The sequence below is a fragment of the Somniosus microcephalus genome, unplaced genomic scaffold, assembly GCF_052327205.1.
Source record: "Somniosus microcephalus isolate GS21.2 unplaced genomic scaffold, FLI_Smic_1.0 unresolved_chr4, whole genome shotgun sequence".
In the NCBI taxonomy this organism is placed as follows: domain Eukaryota; kingdom Metazoa; phylum Chordata; class Chondrichthyes; order Squaliformes; family Somniosidae; genus Somniosus; species Somniosus microcephalus.
Window position 1 is genome coordinate 4,256,957 of NW_028225182.1, and position 11,295 is coordinate 4,268,251.

The 11,295-nt window shown below is 47.9% G+C and overlaps 1 non-coding gene across 1 annotated transcript; it reads left to right on the plus strand.

The window, feature by feature from the left end:
* Positions 1-5,646: 5,646 nt before the first annotated feature.
* trnaq-uug (transfer RNA glutamine (anticodon UUG)) lies at positions 5,647-5,718 on the plus strand. Its single transcript has one exon. It is a non-coding gene; the product is annotated as a tRNA-Gln (tRNA).
* The last annotated feature ends 5,577 nt before the right edge of the window (positions 5,719-11,295 follow it).

Sequence of the window (11,295 nt, forward strand, 5' to 3'; positions counted from 1 at the left end):
GCCCTCTCACGAGGGATGTGTACCAGCGCCACCGGGGATCGGCTACAGACCATCCACAACGACCTCTGCCACCCAGGGGTCACACGGCTGTTCCACTTCATAAAGTCCCGCAACTTACCCTACTCGATTGAGTAAGTTCGGTCTCTGACCAGGAACTGTCGCACTTGCGCTGAATGCAAGCCTCGGTTCTAACACCCAGACAGAGCCCACTTAATCAAAGCTACACGGCCCTTTGAGCAGCTCAGCTTAGATTTCAAGGGCCCCCTCCCGTCAGTCGACCGCAGTGTTTACTTCCTGAACATTGTGGACGAATACTCCCGTTTCCCATTCGCCTTCCCCTGCCCAGACATGACCAGCGCCACAGTCATTAAGTGCCTCAACAGCCTGTTCTGCCTGTTCGGTATGCCGAGCTACATCCATACGGATAGGGGGGCGTCCTTCATGAGTGAAGAGCTACGCCAGTACATGCTGTCCAGGGGGATCGCCACGAGCCGTACCACCAGCTACAACCCCCAGGGTAACGGCCAGGAGGAGCGAGAGAACGGGACAGTATAGAAAGCAGTCACTCTAGCTCTAAGGACCAAGGGCCTCCCTATCTCCCGCTGGCAGGAAGTCCTCCCAGATGTGCTCCATTCGATACAGTCGCTATTGTGTACTGCCACTAATGCCACGCCTCATGAACGAATGTTTGTCTTTCCACGGAAATCCACCTCAGGCGTATCCATGCCGTCATGGCTCTCCACCCCAGGTCTGGTGTTTGTACGAAGGCATGTGAGGGGCCACAAGATGGACCCTCTCGTGGAGTCAGTGTACCTACTCCACGCCAACCCCCAATACGCGTATGTCCGGCACGCCGACAGAAGGGAGGACACCGTGTCCATAAAAGACGTCGCCCCAGCCGGTAATGACAACAACCACGACAACAACAGCAACAACGATCACAGCAACTCTTACCCACCCACTATCGTTTCATCACCCCCGGAAGAACATCGACCAACGGTGCCCCCACCAACTACCCCTTCAACAACCCTGGCGGCGCCACCGGCAGAGACCCAGGAGGCCACCGATGACACCCAGCCGACACCCGCGGCACCACAACAGCAATGTCGGTCACAGAGGACTATCAAACCCCCGAACAGACTAAATCTGTAGAAGGGGTGAATGTGATGAAATATGCCATTCATCAGGCACTCTGTATTCTCTGTGTTTGAGTGTGCCTGTGACTGTGACAAGCAGGGGAGTTTAGTTTCAGTTTCATTTCCTTACCTGTATTGTATTGTGTGTAGGGCTCCGCCCATACCTGGCCCCTACTTAAGCAGGCCCCAGTGTGTCTTACAGGCAGTACAGCAGATCTCTGGATGAGAGACACTTCTCCACTGTGTATTACTTTCTGAGTTAATAAAAGCCTTGCTTTGCTCCGTTAACGTTGAGTCTCGGATTCATTGAGGCACATCATGAAGGAACAAGGCTGAGGGGCTGAATGGCCCCCTCATGTTCCTATTAGTCAGTCACCATTAATAAAATGTTACGGAATGGCTTTCTCGGATCCCAATGGATGATCTCATACTCACCGACATTGTACCCAGTGCTGCAGTATATCCCATGATCTTGCAGCCAAAATACACATTTTGAAAACCTGGAAAAGGTTAACGCACCTTCACTGGGTGGGTGCGAACCACCAACTTTTCGGCTAATAACAGAACATGCTAATCGATTGCACCACAGAGACTGGCGGAAAAATCGATTACAACATATACTAAAGCCGGAGTTTACGAGATAAAACCTCAGGTCACAGAGAGCAAGATAGCAACTGTCCAGACTCTGTTTACTTGTGCAAATTAAAGAAATGTAACCTTCATTGTTGGAGGGACTGAGGTTGTTATTTCAATGTTTTCAGCTGATTTCACAGGCGATCCCAGCTCTGAATCCCCCAGCAGAGAATTCAAGGAGAGTTTGATATAAATGAGATTCAACATTAGTATCCGAACATTACTCCTTGATTCGGGACTCTGACCTCTCTCCAGCATGTCGCTGCTGAAGATTGAATTTGACATAATTTCACCTTGTCTCGTGATCAGTGCGGCTCAGTGAGACTTCGGCCGTCTCTCTCTTCACAACCCATCAGTGTGGAGAAAAGAACAGGGAATTTTACACATGTGTTGTGTTCTGTAACTTTATTTGAACATTTCAGTGCATTTCACGCTGTGTACAACACGGTGAGGTCCCCCCTGGTGTGTCAGCTTTGTATTTTTATCAACACCTCAGCTTTACATTAACACAACCTGAGCTCCTAGATCTGGTCGGGTCACATTGGCCGAAGTGAGGAATGAGTGAGAGGGGCAATTCCTCCCGGGGTTAGAAAATCCTCCGAAAGAATGACAGAATATTTAATTTGCTGTGAAGCCGAAATAGCTCAGTTGGGAAAGCGTTTTAAAGGTCCCTGTTTCAATCCCGGGTTTCGGCAGGTTTTAATTATATTTTCCTCCTTCACTTTAAGAGGAGCGAATCAGAGCAAGTTTTCCACTCCTGAACAGGCGTCTCCCAAAGGAATGGGAGTAAAACCGTATCGGACCCGCTAGATCCCGCTCCAACCGATTGCTGCCGGTTCGAATCCAGCCAGGGTCCCCCCAACTGTTTTTATACCGGGACTGAGGGAGGAACTGTTCAGCGATGGTGCGATAATAATTTTTAGAATGAGGTTTGTTAGATTAAAGAGCTCTTTTACTGTTACTTTCGATTTAAACTCTGCCCAGTTGTATATAGGAACAATGTCTATGCGATGTGGTCTGTTCAATGTTTGTGCAGTAACTCGGTCACCCAGTGTGAGCCTGAAAGACAATCTCCCAGCCTGGGTTCGGGCCTGCCCAACGGGTAAATTGTGACCGGTTAGCTCAGTTGGTGAGAAAGTGTGCTAATAACGCCAAGGTCGTGGGCTCGATCCCCATACGGGACATGGGAATATTTTCATAATTTTACGCATTTCCCGCACATTTCAAATACAAACTTTATAAGGAAGCCGATGCACACAGAATCTCACGGGGGATTTATTTGGATTAACATTCATTGCACCTTTGCCACCGGGGCTGAGAGACACATCTTTCTGTTTATTTGTCTTTCTGGGTTTTCTGATGAACGTTGAACAGGCGGCCTGTTCCCGATAAAGGTCACAAGCAGGTACGAGACAGACAGAGCGGCTCTGACCCCGCGAGATGGGCAAAAGGCTTCAGTTCAGGACAAATGCATCAATGAATTGTTCGCCCGGCACCGAGAGAGACAACATCCAGAGAAAAACACAGGAGGAAATCGATTTCAAGTGGATGCCTACCCGCTCTTGGTGTCGTGCTTTCGCGAACACGTCTGTTGTGTTCTCATCTAAAAAGTGTCATTTTGTACAAACAGTTTGCCTGGCGCGAAAGAGTTAAAAAGGGGGCTCATACTGAAATGGACGTGGTTGCTGCGGTGGGTGAAATATGGTGACGATCTATCGTTATTATCCGAGGCGACGCTGCAGGATCCTTTCAAGGTTTCCCGCGGATCCACTGAAACCAGTTGAATGTGCAGCTTTGAGAGGGGCTTTCTGCGCCTTCAGGGCAGGAAACGGGAGTGAGGCAGGGACACTGTCGGTATCTGTGCTGAGTGTCAGTCTGTGCAGAATTGTGCAGAGAAAATATACGGGTTCGTTGAGATTTTTAACTTTATTGAAATGTCAGCACATAATTTCTTCCATTTTCTTATATTAATTCAATTTTAATGGGGAAGGTTTTCAAAACGTGATAACCACTACACTACGGGAATCTCTGCCGTAATTAGTTGCAGCAAGAACATCACAGAAGAGAACTGCGATCTGCAAATGCAGGTCCGGGATTAACTTTTGTATTAATACACGTTATTATTTGATTTTTACAAAACTCATTAAACTGTGTAAAAAGATGGACAATTGTTCTAATTGAAGAATCAACTTTCTGTTTCAGACTGAAGGAAATCCAAACATGGTCACCGAGTGACAGGCAAAACTTTCATAAGTGTTTTGTCTTTTGCTTGTGAAGAATTTTCAACAGCAGTTGGTTAAAAATGTTCAGTGTTTGTCACACCGGGAATCTGCTGCAGCCGTTGTTCAGCTTAAGAGGAACCGACAATTGTCGCCGCTTTTACACAGGGGAAGAAACTCGCCCCTGGAGGTTCAACTGGAGCAAGTTTCCAAAATCATTCATCCCGCCCTGGAGCAGAACCGAGGGCATTTCGTGTGTAAGGCGAGCGGGATAATTGCTGCAGTCCCGAAACCTCTGCTCTTTTTGTCAGCCACAAGACAGAAGGATGTGTTCAGGGAGAAGGTGACCCGCTGACTCACCTCTCTCTGCACTGATTGAGATTGTGTCGCTTCTCCGTCAAACAACATCACTTCTGTCCCACACTAAAAACTCTCAATCCTTCTCCTCCGCTCGCTTTCTATTCAAGTAATTGGACAATGAATCAGTAATAAGGTTCCCTCGGGCTTTTGCTGGTGGATTTACTGATAAACCGGGGAATTGAGAGGAAACTGGAGCACAGGCAGGGTCCTTGCGACAGACCAGTCCGGCTAGCCCAGTCGGTGGAGTGTCGGATACTTCATCCCCACCTTGGGGAGTTTGCGTTTTAAATTTTTGGGCTCATTTTAAAGGCGATTCCCAGCTCCGGAATCTTGTCTCTCTCCAGCCGCCCGCTGCTAAAGATTGAACTGATTTTAATTTCACCTTGGCTCGGGGTCAGTGCGGCTCAGTGGGACTTCGGCCCGTCTCTCCCTTCACAACCCATCAGGGCCGAGAAAACAACGGGGAATTTTACACACGTGTTGTGTTCTGTAACTTTTTATAAACACTTCAGTGTATTTCACTGTGTGTCCAAGACTGTGAGGTCTTCCCTGGTGTGTCAGCTTCCGGTGTTTATAAACACTTCAGATTTCCTGATAATGTTGTTGAATCGCATTTTTTGGAAGAGTCATTGACCGAGAGGTGCCGGGGCATTTAGAGCTGGGGATCGCCTGTGAAACCAGCCCAATAATTTGAAACTCAAACCGCCCCTGAGATTAAGAGTCTCAGGCTCTACCGACTGAGCTAGCCGGGCCGGTCTGACCCCGCGCACTGCTTGTGTTACAAACCATGAACCAGTTTCCCCTCAATTCCCAGCTTTACCAGTAAATCGGCCAACAATAGCCCGAGAGAACCTTATTACTGATACTTTATCCAATCACTTTAATATGTGTTTTCTGGTTAGCAACACTTCTGCCGCCGGAAAATGTTCTCCTTGTTTACTTTATTAAAACTCTTCATGATATTGAACACGTCGACAAAATCTCCCCTTATCTTCTCTGCTCTGAGGAGAACAGCCTCTTCTTCTCCACTACTCCACGGAACTGAAGTCTCGCATCCATCCTAAAGCGCAGTGCCCGAATTACACACAATACTCCAAAGGTTTGGTATAACTTCCTTCCTTTTGCCCTCTATGCCTCTGTCTGTAAAGCCCAGGATTCCGTTTTCTTTTCTAACACAAGACAAAATGCTGCGGATGCTGGAAGTTTGAAATAAAAACAGAATTTGCTGAAAATACTCAGCAGCTGTGAATGGCAGGTGAGTTGGAAAAAAGCGAATTAGGCTCGGATTAGTGTGTAAGGGTTCCATGGTGTAATGGTGAGCACTCTGGACTTTGAATCCAGCAATCCGAGTTCAAATCTCGGTGGAACCTGGTTCCCTTTTGTCCCAGCTTTTGTAAAAGTAATTTTGATGGCAGCTGTGTGATTGGCTGCTCAGCAGCGGGAAAATGTCTAAGCTGAAGGTTTGGATGAGAAAAGGCCGGGCCAAAATGGAATGGTGGAGGTAAAATTTGTCCAGTTCTTCCAATATTGCTGCTGGGCGAGGTTTACAAGTAGCCTTGAGAGGGCAGTGATGTATCGCCATTGCAGTGCTGGTCCCCGACACAAACTCCGTTCCCGAGCCTCCGACTTCATCCCAATCCCTGGCCACTGAGACTGAACGAGACAGCTTGCAACCTTGGTGCCGCATTTGACACTGAGATGAGCTTCCGCCCAAGACGGTCTACTTCCACCTCTGTAACGTCGCCCGACTCCGCCGCTGATCTGCTGCTGAAACCCTCATCCTTGCCTTTGTCACCTCTAGACTTGACGATTCTAATGTACTCCTGGAAGGCCTCCCATCACCCTCCCTCCATAAACTTCATCTCATCCAATCCTCTGCTGCCCGTATCCTAACTCGCACCATGTCCCGTTCACCCATCACCCCGGCTGTCACTCACCTACATTGGCTCCCAACCAGGCGACAACTCAATTTTCAAATTCTCTTCCTTGTTTTGAAATCCCTCCATGGACTCGCCCCTCTCTATCTCTGTAACCTTCTCCAGCCCTACACCCTCTGTGATCTCTGCACTCCTCCAATTCTGGGCTCTTACACATCCCCGATTTTAATCCTTCCACGATCAGCCGTGGTGGGATTGTGAGCTCAGGTCTCCAGATCATCATGAAGTCTGCGGCTGAGGAACAGTTTGTGGCGGGACCAGCACTGCAATGGCGATTCATCGCTGCCCCCTCAAGGCAAACCTCTCCACCAGCAAGCACTGGACAATTTTTTCCCCACCATTCCACTTTTCCTCTGGATTACAGGTCGAGTAACATAATCACTATGCCGCCATACCCCATAATTAATTGTTTGAAGAATCGTTACTGAGCAGCGCAGAATCTGAACCAGGAAGAGTCAATTAGAATAGGGAATTCAATGTCCAATCAGGCACAGAAAGAGAAATAAAGAGAGGAAAATAAATGTTGGATTAAGAGGGAGAAAAGAAAGAGACAAAAGTAAAACATTTTTATAATATCAAAAATCTTCAACAACAATTTATATCTGAAGGAATGAGATTCCACACTTATAAAAGTTAATTTTCAGTGCTAGGGAGGTTACTTGGTGGAAATTAAGACGACTTCGACTGAAATGGACGGGGTTGATGCGGTGTGTGAAATATGGTGACGCTGCAGGATCCTTTAAAGTTGTCCCGCGGATCCTCTGAAACCGGTCGATTGTGCAGCTTTGAGAGGGGCTTTCTGCACCATCAGGGCAGGAAACGGGAGTGAGGGAGGGACACTGTCGGTATCTGTGCTGAGTTTGAGTCTGTGAAGAATGGTCCAGGATCAGATAATGTACAGCCTCTATGAAATATTTTATTTTATTCCTTTATAATTACAATATGATTTCTTCCATTGTTCATCTTTATTAAATTGAAATAGGAAAGGTTTATTTTCAGTTTGAACCACGCACCAATTCTAGAACATAATGTTTCCCCCCAGGATCGAGCCGGAGCCTTTTCGCCTGTGAGGTGAACATGATAAACCGCTACACTACGGAAACCTCTGCTTAGCTAAACATCCAGAAAGAACTAGTACGATAGCAAAATACTGCAGATGTTGGAAATCCGAAATAACAACAGAAAATGCTGGAAAAACTCAGCAAGTCAGGCAACATCCGTGGAGAGAAATTTGAGTTGACGTTTCGGGTTTGACCCTTCTTCAAAACTGGAGAGAAAAGGAACTAGATCGAAGGCAGGGCTGCGATCGGACAAAAGAATAAAAGAACCAAAAGAAGTAAAAGAGATTAGAAGCTAGACGAGATGGTAATAGGCTGTGATTAGGTGTAAAGTGTACTGGCAGGGCAAAAGATAGCTGCCAGGTGTGAGAGAGAAACAAAAGGAAAGGGGGGGGGGAAAGGAAAGGAGTGGAAAAATATAAGTGAAAATGAAATAGGGGCCGAGGTTATGATCTGAAATTGTTGAACTCGATATTGAGACCGGAAGGCTGCAGAGTGCCTAATCGGAAGATGAGGTGCTGTTCCTCGAGTTTACGTTGAGCTTCCGTGGAACAGTACAAGAGGCCAAGGACGGTGAGGTCCGAGTGGGAATGGAGCGGTGAATTGAAATGACAGGCGACCGGAAGCTCGGGGTCACCCTTACGGACTGAACGGAGGTGTTCCGCAAAGCGGTCACCCAATCTGCGTTTGGTCTCCCCAATGTAGAGGAGACCGCATCGTGAGCAGCGAATACAGTATACTAGATTGCGAGAAGTACAAGTAAATCGCTGTTTCACCTGGAAGGGGTGTTTGGGGCCCTGGACAGTGGGGAGGGGGGAGGTATAGGGGCAGGTGTTACATCTCCTCCGCTTGCACGGGAAGGTGCCAGGCGAAGGGGAAGGGCTGTTTGGGGTGATAGAGGAGTGGACTAGGGTGTCTCGGAGAGAGCGGTCCCTGTGGAATGCTGAAAGGGGAGGGGAGGGGAAGATACGTTTGGTGGTGGGATCACTTTGGAGGTAGCGGAAATGCCGGAGGATGATCCGTTGAATGTGGAGGCTGGTGGGGTGAAAGGTGAGGACAAGGGGAACCCTATCGTGGTTCCGGGAGGGAGGGGCAGGGGTGAGGGCAGAGGTGCAGGAGATAGAACTGACACGGTCGAGGGCAGTGTCAACCACGGTAGAGGGGAATCCTTGGTTGCGGAAAAAGGAAGACATGTCTGAAGCACTGGTGTGGAAGGTGGCATCGTCGGAGCAGATACGGCGGAGGCGGAGAAACTGGGAGAATGGAATAGAGTCCTTACAGGAAGCGGGGTGGGAGGAAGTGTAGTCCAGGTAGCTGTGGGAGTCAGTGGGCTTGTAGTAAATATTGGTCGATAACCTATCCCCAGAGATGGAGACGGAGAAGTCGAGGAAGGGAAGGCAAGAGTCAGAGATGGACCATGTGAAGGTGAGGGAAGGGTGGAAATTGGAGGCAAAGTGAATGAAATTGTCAAGTTCGGGGCGAGAGCAGGAAACGGCACCGATACAGTCATCAATGTATCCGAAAAAGAGGTGAGGGAGGGGACCCGAGTAGGACTGGAACAAAGATTGTTCCACATAGCCCACGAAAAGGCAGGCATAGCTAGGACCCATGCGGGTACCCATGGCAACACCTTTGATTTGGAGGAAATGAGTGGAGTTAAAGGAGAAGTTGTTCAATGTGAGAACAAGTTCAGCCAGGCGGAGGAGGGTCGTGGTGGATGGGGACTGGTCGGGCCTCTGTTCGAGGAAGAAGCGGAGTGCCCTCAGGCCATCCTGGTGGGGGATGGAGGTGTAGAGGGATTGTACGTCCATGGTGAAAAGGAAGCGGTTGGGGCCATGAAACTGGAAACTGTTAAAGTGGTGGAGGGCGTCCGAAGAGTCGCGGATGTAGGTGGGAAGAGACTGGACAAGGGGAGAAAAGATAGAGTCAAGATAGGAAGAGATAAGTTCCGTAGGGCAAGAACAGGCTGAAACGATGGGTCTACCAGGGCAGTCCTGTTTGTGGATCTTGGGAAGGAGGTAGAAGCGGGCTGTGCGGGGTTGGGGAACTACGAGGTTGGTGGCAGCGGGGGGAAGATCTCCAGAGGAGATGAGGTCAGTGACAGTCTTGGAAACGGTGGTTTGATGTTCGGTAGTGGGGTCATGGTCCAGGTGGAGGTAGGAGCAGGTGTCGGAGAGTTGGCGTTCAGCTTCCGCTAGGTAGAGGTCAGTACGCCAAACAACAACAGCACCACCCTTGTCAGCGGGTTTAATGACAATGTCAGGGTTGGATCTAAGAGAATGGAGTGCTGCAAGTTCAGAGGGAGGTAGGTTGGAGTTAATTGTTGAACTCGATATTGAGACCGGAAGGCTGCAGAGTGCCTCCACTCCTTTCCTTTCCCCCCCCCTTTCCTTTTGTTTCTCTCTCACACCTGGCAGCTATCTTTTGCCCTGCCAGTACACTTTACACCTAATCACAGCCTATTACCATCTCGTCTAGCTTCTAATCTCTTTTACTTCTTTTGGTTCTTTTATTCTTTTGTCCGATCGCAGCCCTGCCTTCGATCTAGTTCCTTTTCTCTCCAGTTTTGAAGAAGGGTCAAACCCGAAACGTCAACTCAAATTTCTCTCCACGGATGTTGCCTGACTTGCTTAGTTTTTCCAGCATTTTCTGTTGTTATCCAGAAAGAACTGTTCAGCGAGAAGGTGAAATGCTGAATTCCAGATTCTGGAATAATTTCCTTTCACTAACATTTCTCTAACCGAAACTGCACAAGTCAAAAATGTTCCTTTCAAAATCATTAAACTCTCGAATTTCCAGGTCGCCCCCGAATCTTCTGAATCAGATGCCTCCAGTTTTCCCACTCAATCAATGTCCCTTTGCAATTTTCTGCTCCTATCCTCACTAATTACTGTGCCACTGTCAGACTTGGTTTACAGCTATCGATCGTAGGATCCGGAATGCAGTGGCTGAAAGGGTGCTGGAGGCAGATTCAATCGTGGTTTTCAAAAGGCAGTTGCATAAGTAGCTGTATGATTGTATGATTCACTGAGATCACCTCTCGTTCTTCTCAACTCGAGAGAGTATAGGCCCAATCTACTCAATCGCTCTTCATAGGACAGCCCTCTCATTGCAGGAATCATTCTAGTGAAGCATCTCACACCCCATCTAAGGCAAGTATATCCTTCAACAGGTAAGGTGACCAAAACTAAAATACGGTTTTGATCTGCTGGTAGTAAGCGAGCAAGGATCTGCGAGATATTGCAGTTTGTACAAGTGTTCCCTGGTGGTCTAGTGGTTAGGATTCGGCGCTCTCATCGCCGCGACCCATTGGTTCTCACAAAACTGTTTAATAAAATAATTCAAGTCTGTTAGACACTTAATAATTCTCTTAATCGACCCACTGCTTTTTGTTGCACACTGAAGGGAATGCTAACATGTTTTCCAGGTGAGAGTCAAACTTTAGTAACATTTTTGTAGAATCAGACAGCACTGAAGGAACCCATTAAGCCCCATCGTGCCTGTGCCGGCTCTTTGAAAGAACTATTCAATGAGTCCCACTGCCCTGCTCTTTCCCCATATCCCTGCAAGTGTTTATTTTTCAACTATATTTCCCATTTGAAAGTTAATGTTGAATCTCTGATTCTATGACACTGTTTTTATTTTTACACGGCCTCGTTCACAGTTCTGAATATTGTCCATACGCCGCAAGTTTAATTGTTGTTCAGAAGCTGCTCGACCAGTTGTGTATTTAGAGCAGTTTCCCAGTTTATTTCCCTGTGATGTGATGATTGTGGGGGCTCGGTGTGTGTAACTGGATTTGCTGCAGTCCACCGGCAGCAGGTGGTGAAAGCGGGCCAGAGACAGTGACTGACAGGTGAGCTAGATTTCCTTACACACCTTGGAATTCAGGAGAACCTGGTTCATGGTTTGCAGAGCAAACTGTTAAAATAAAGTGTGTAAAATGAGAAGG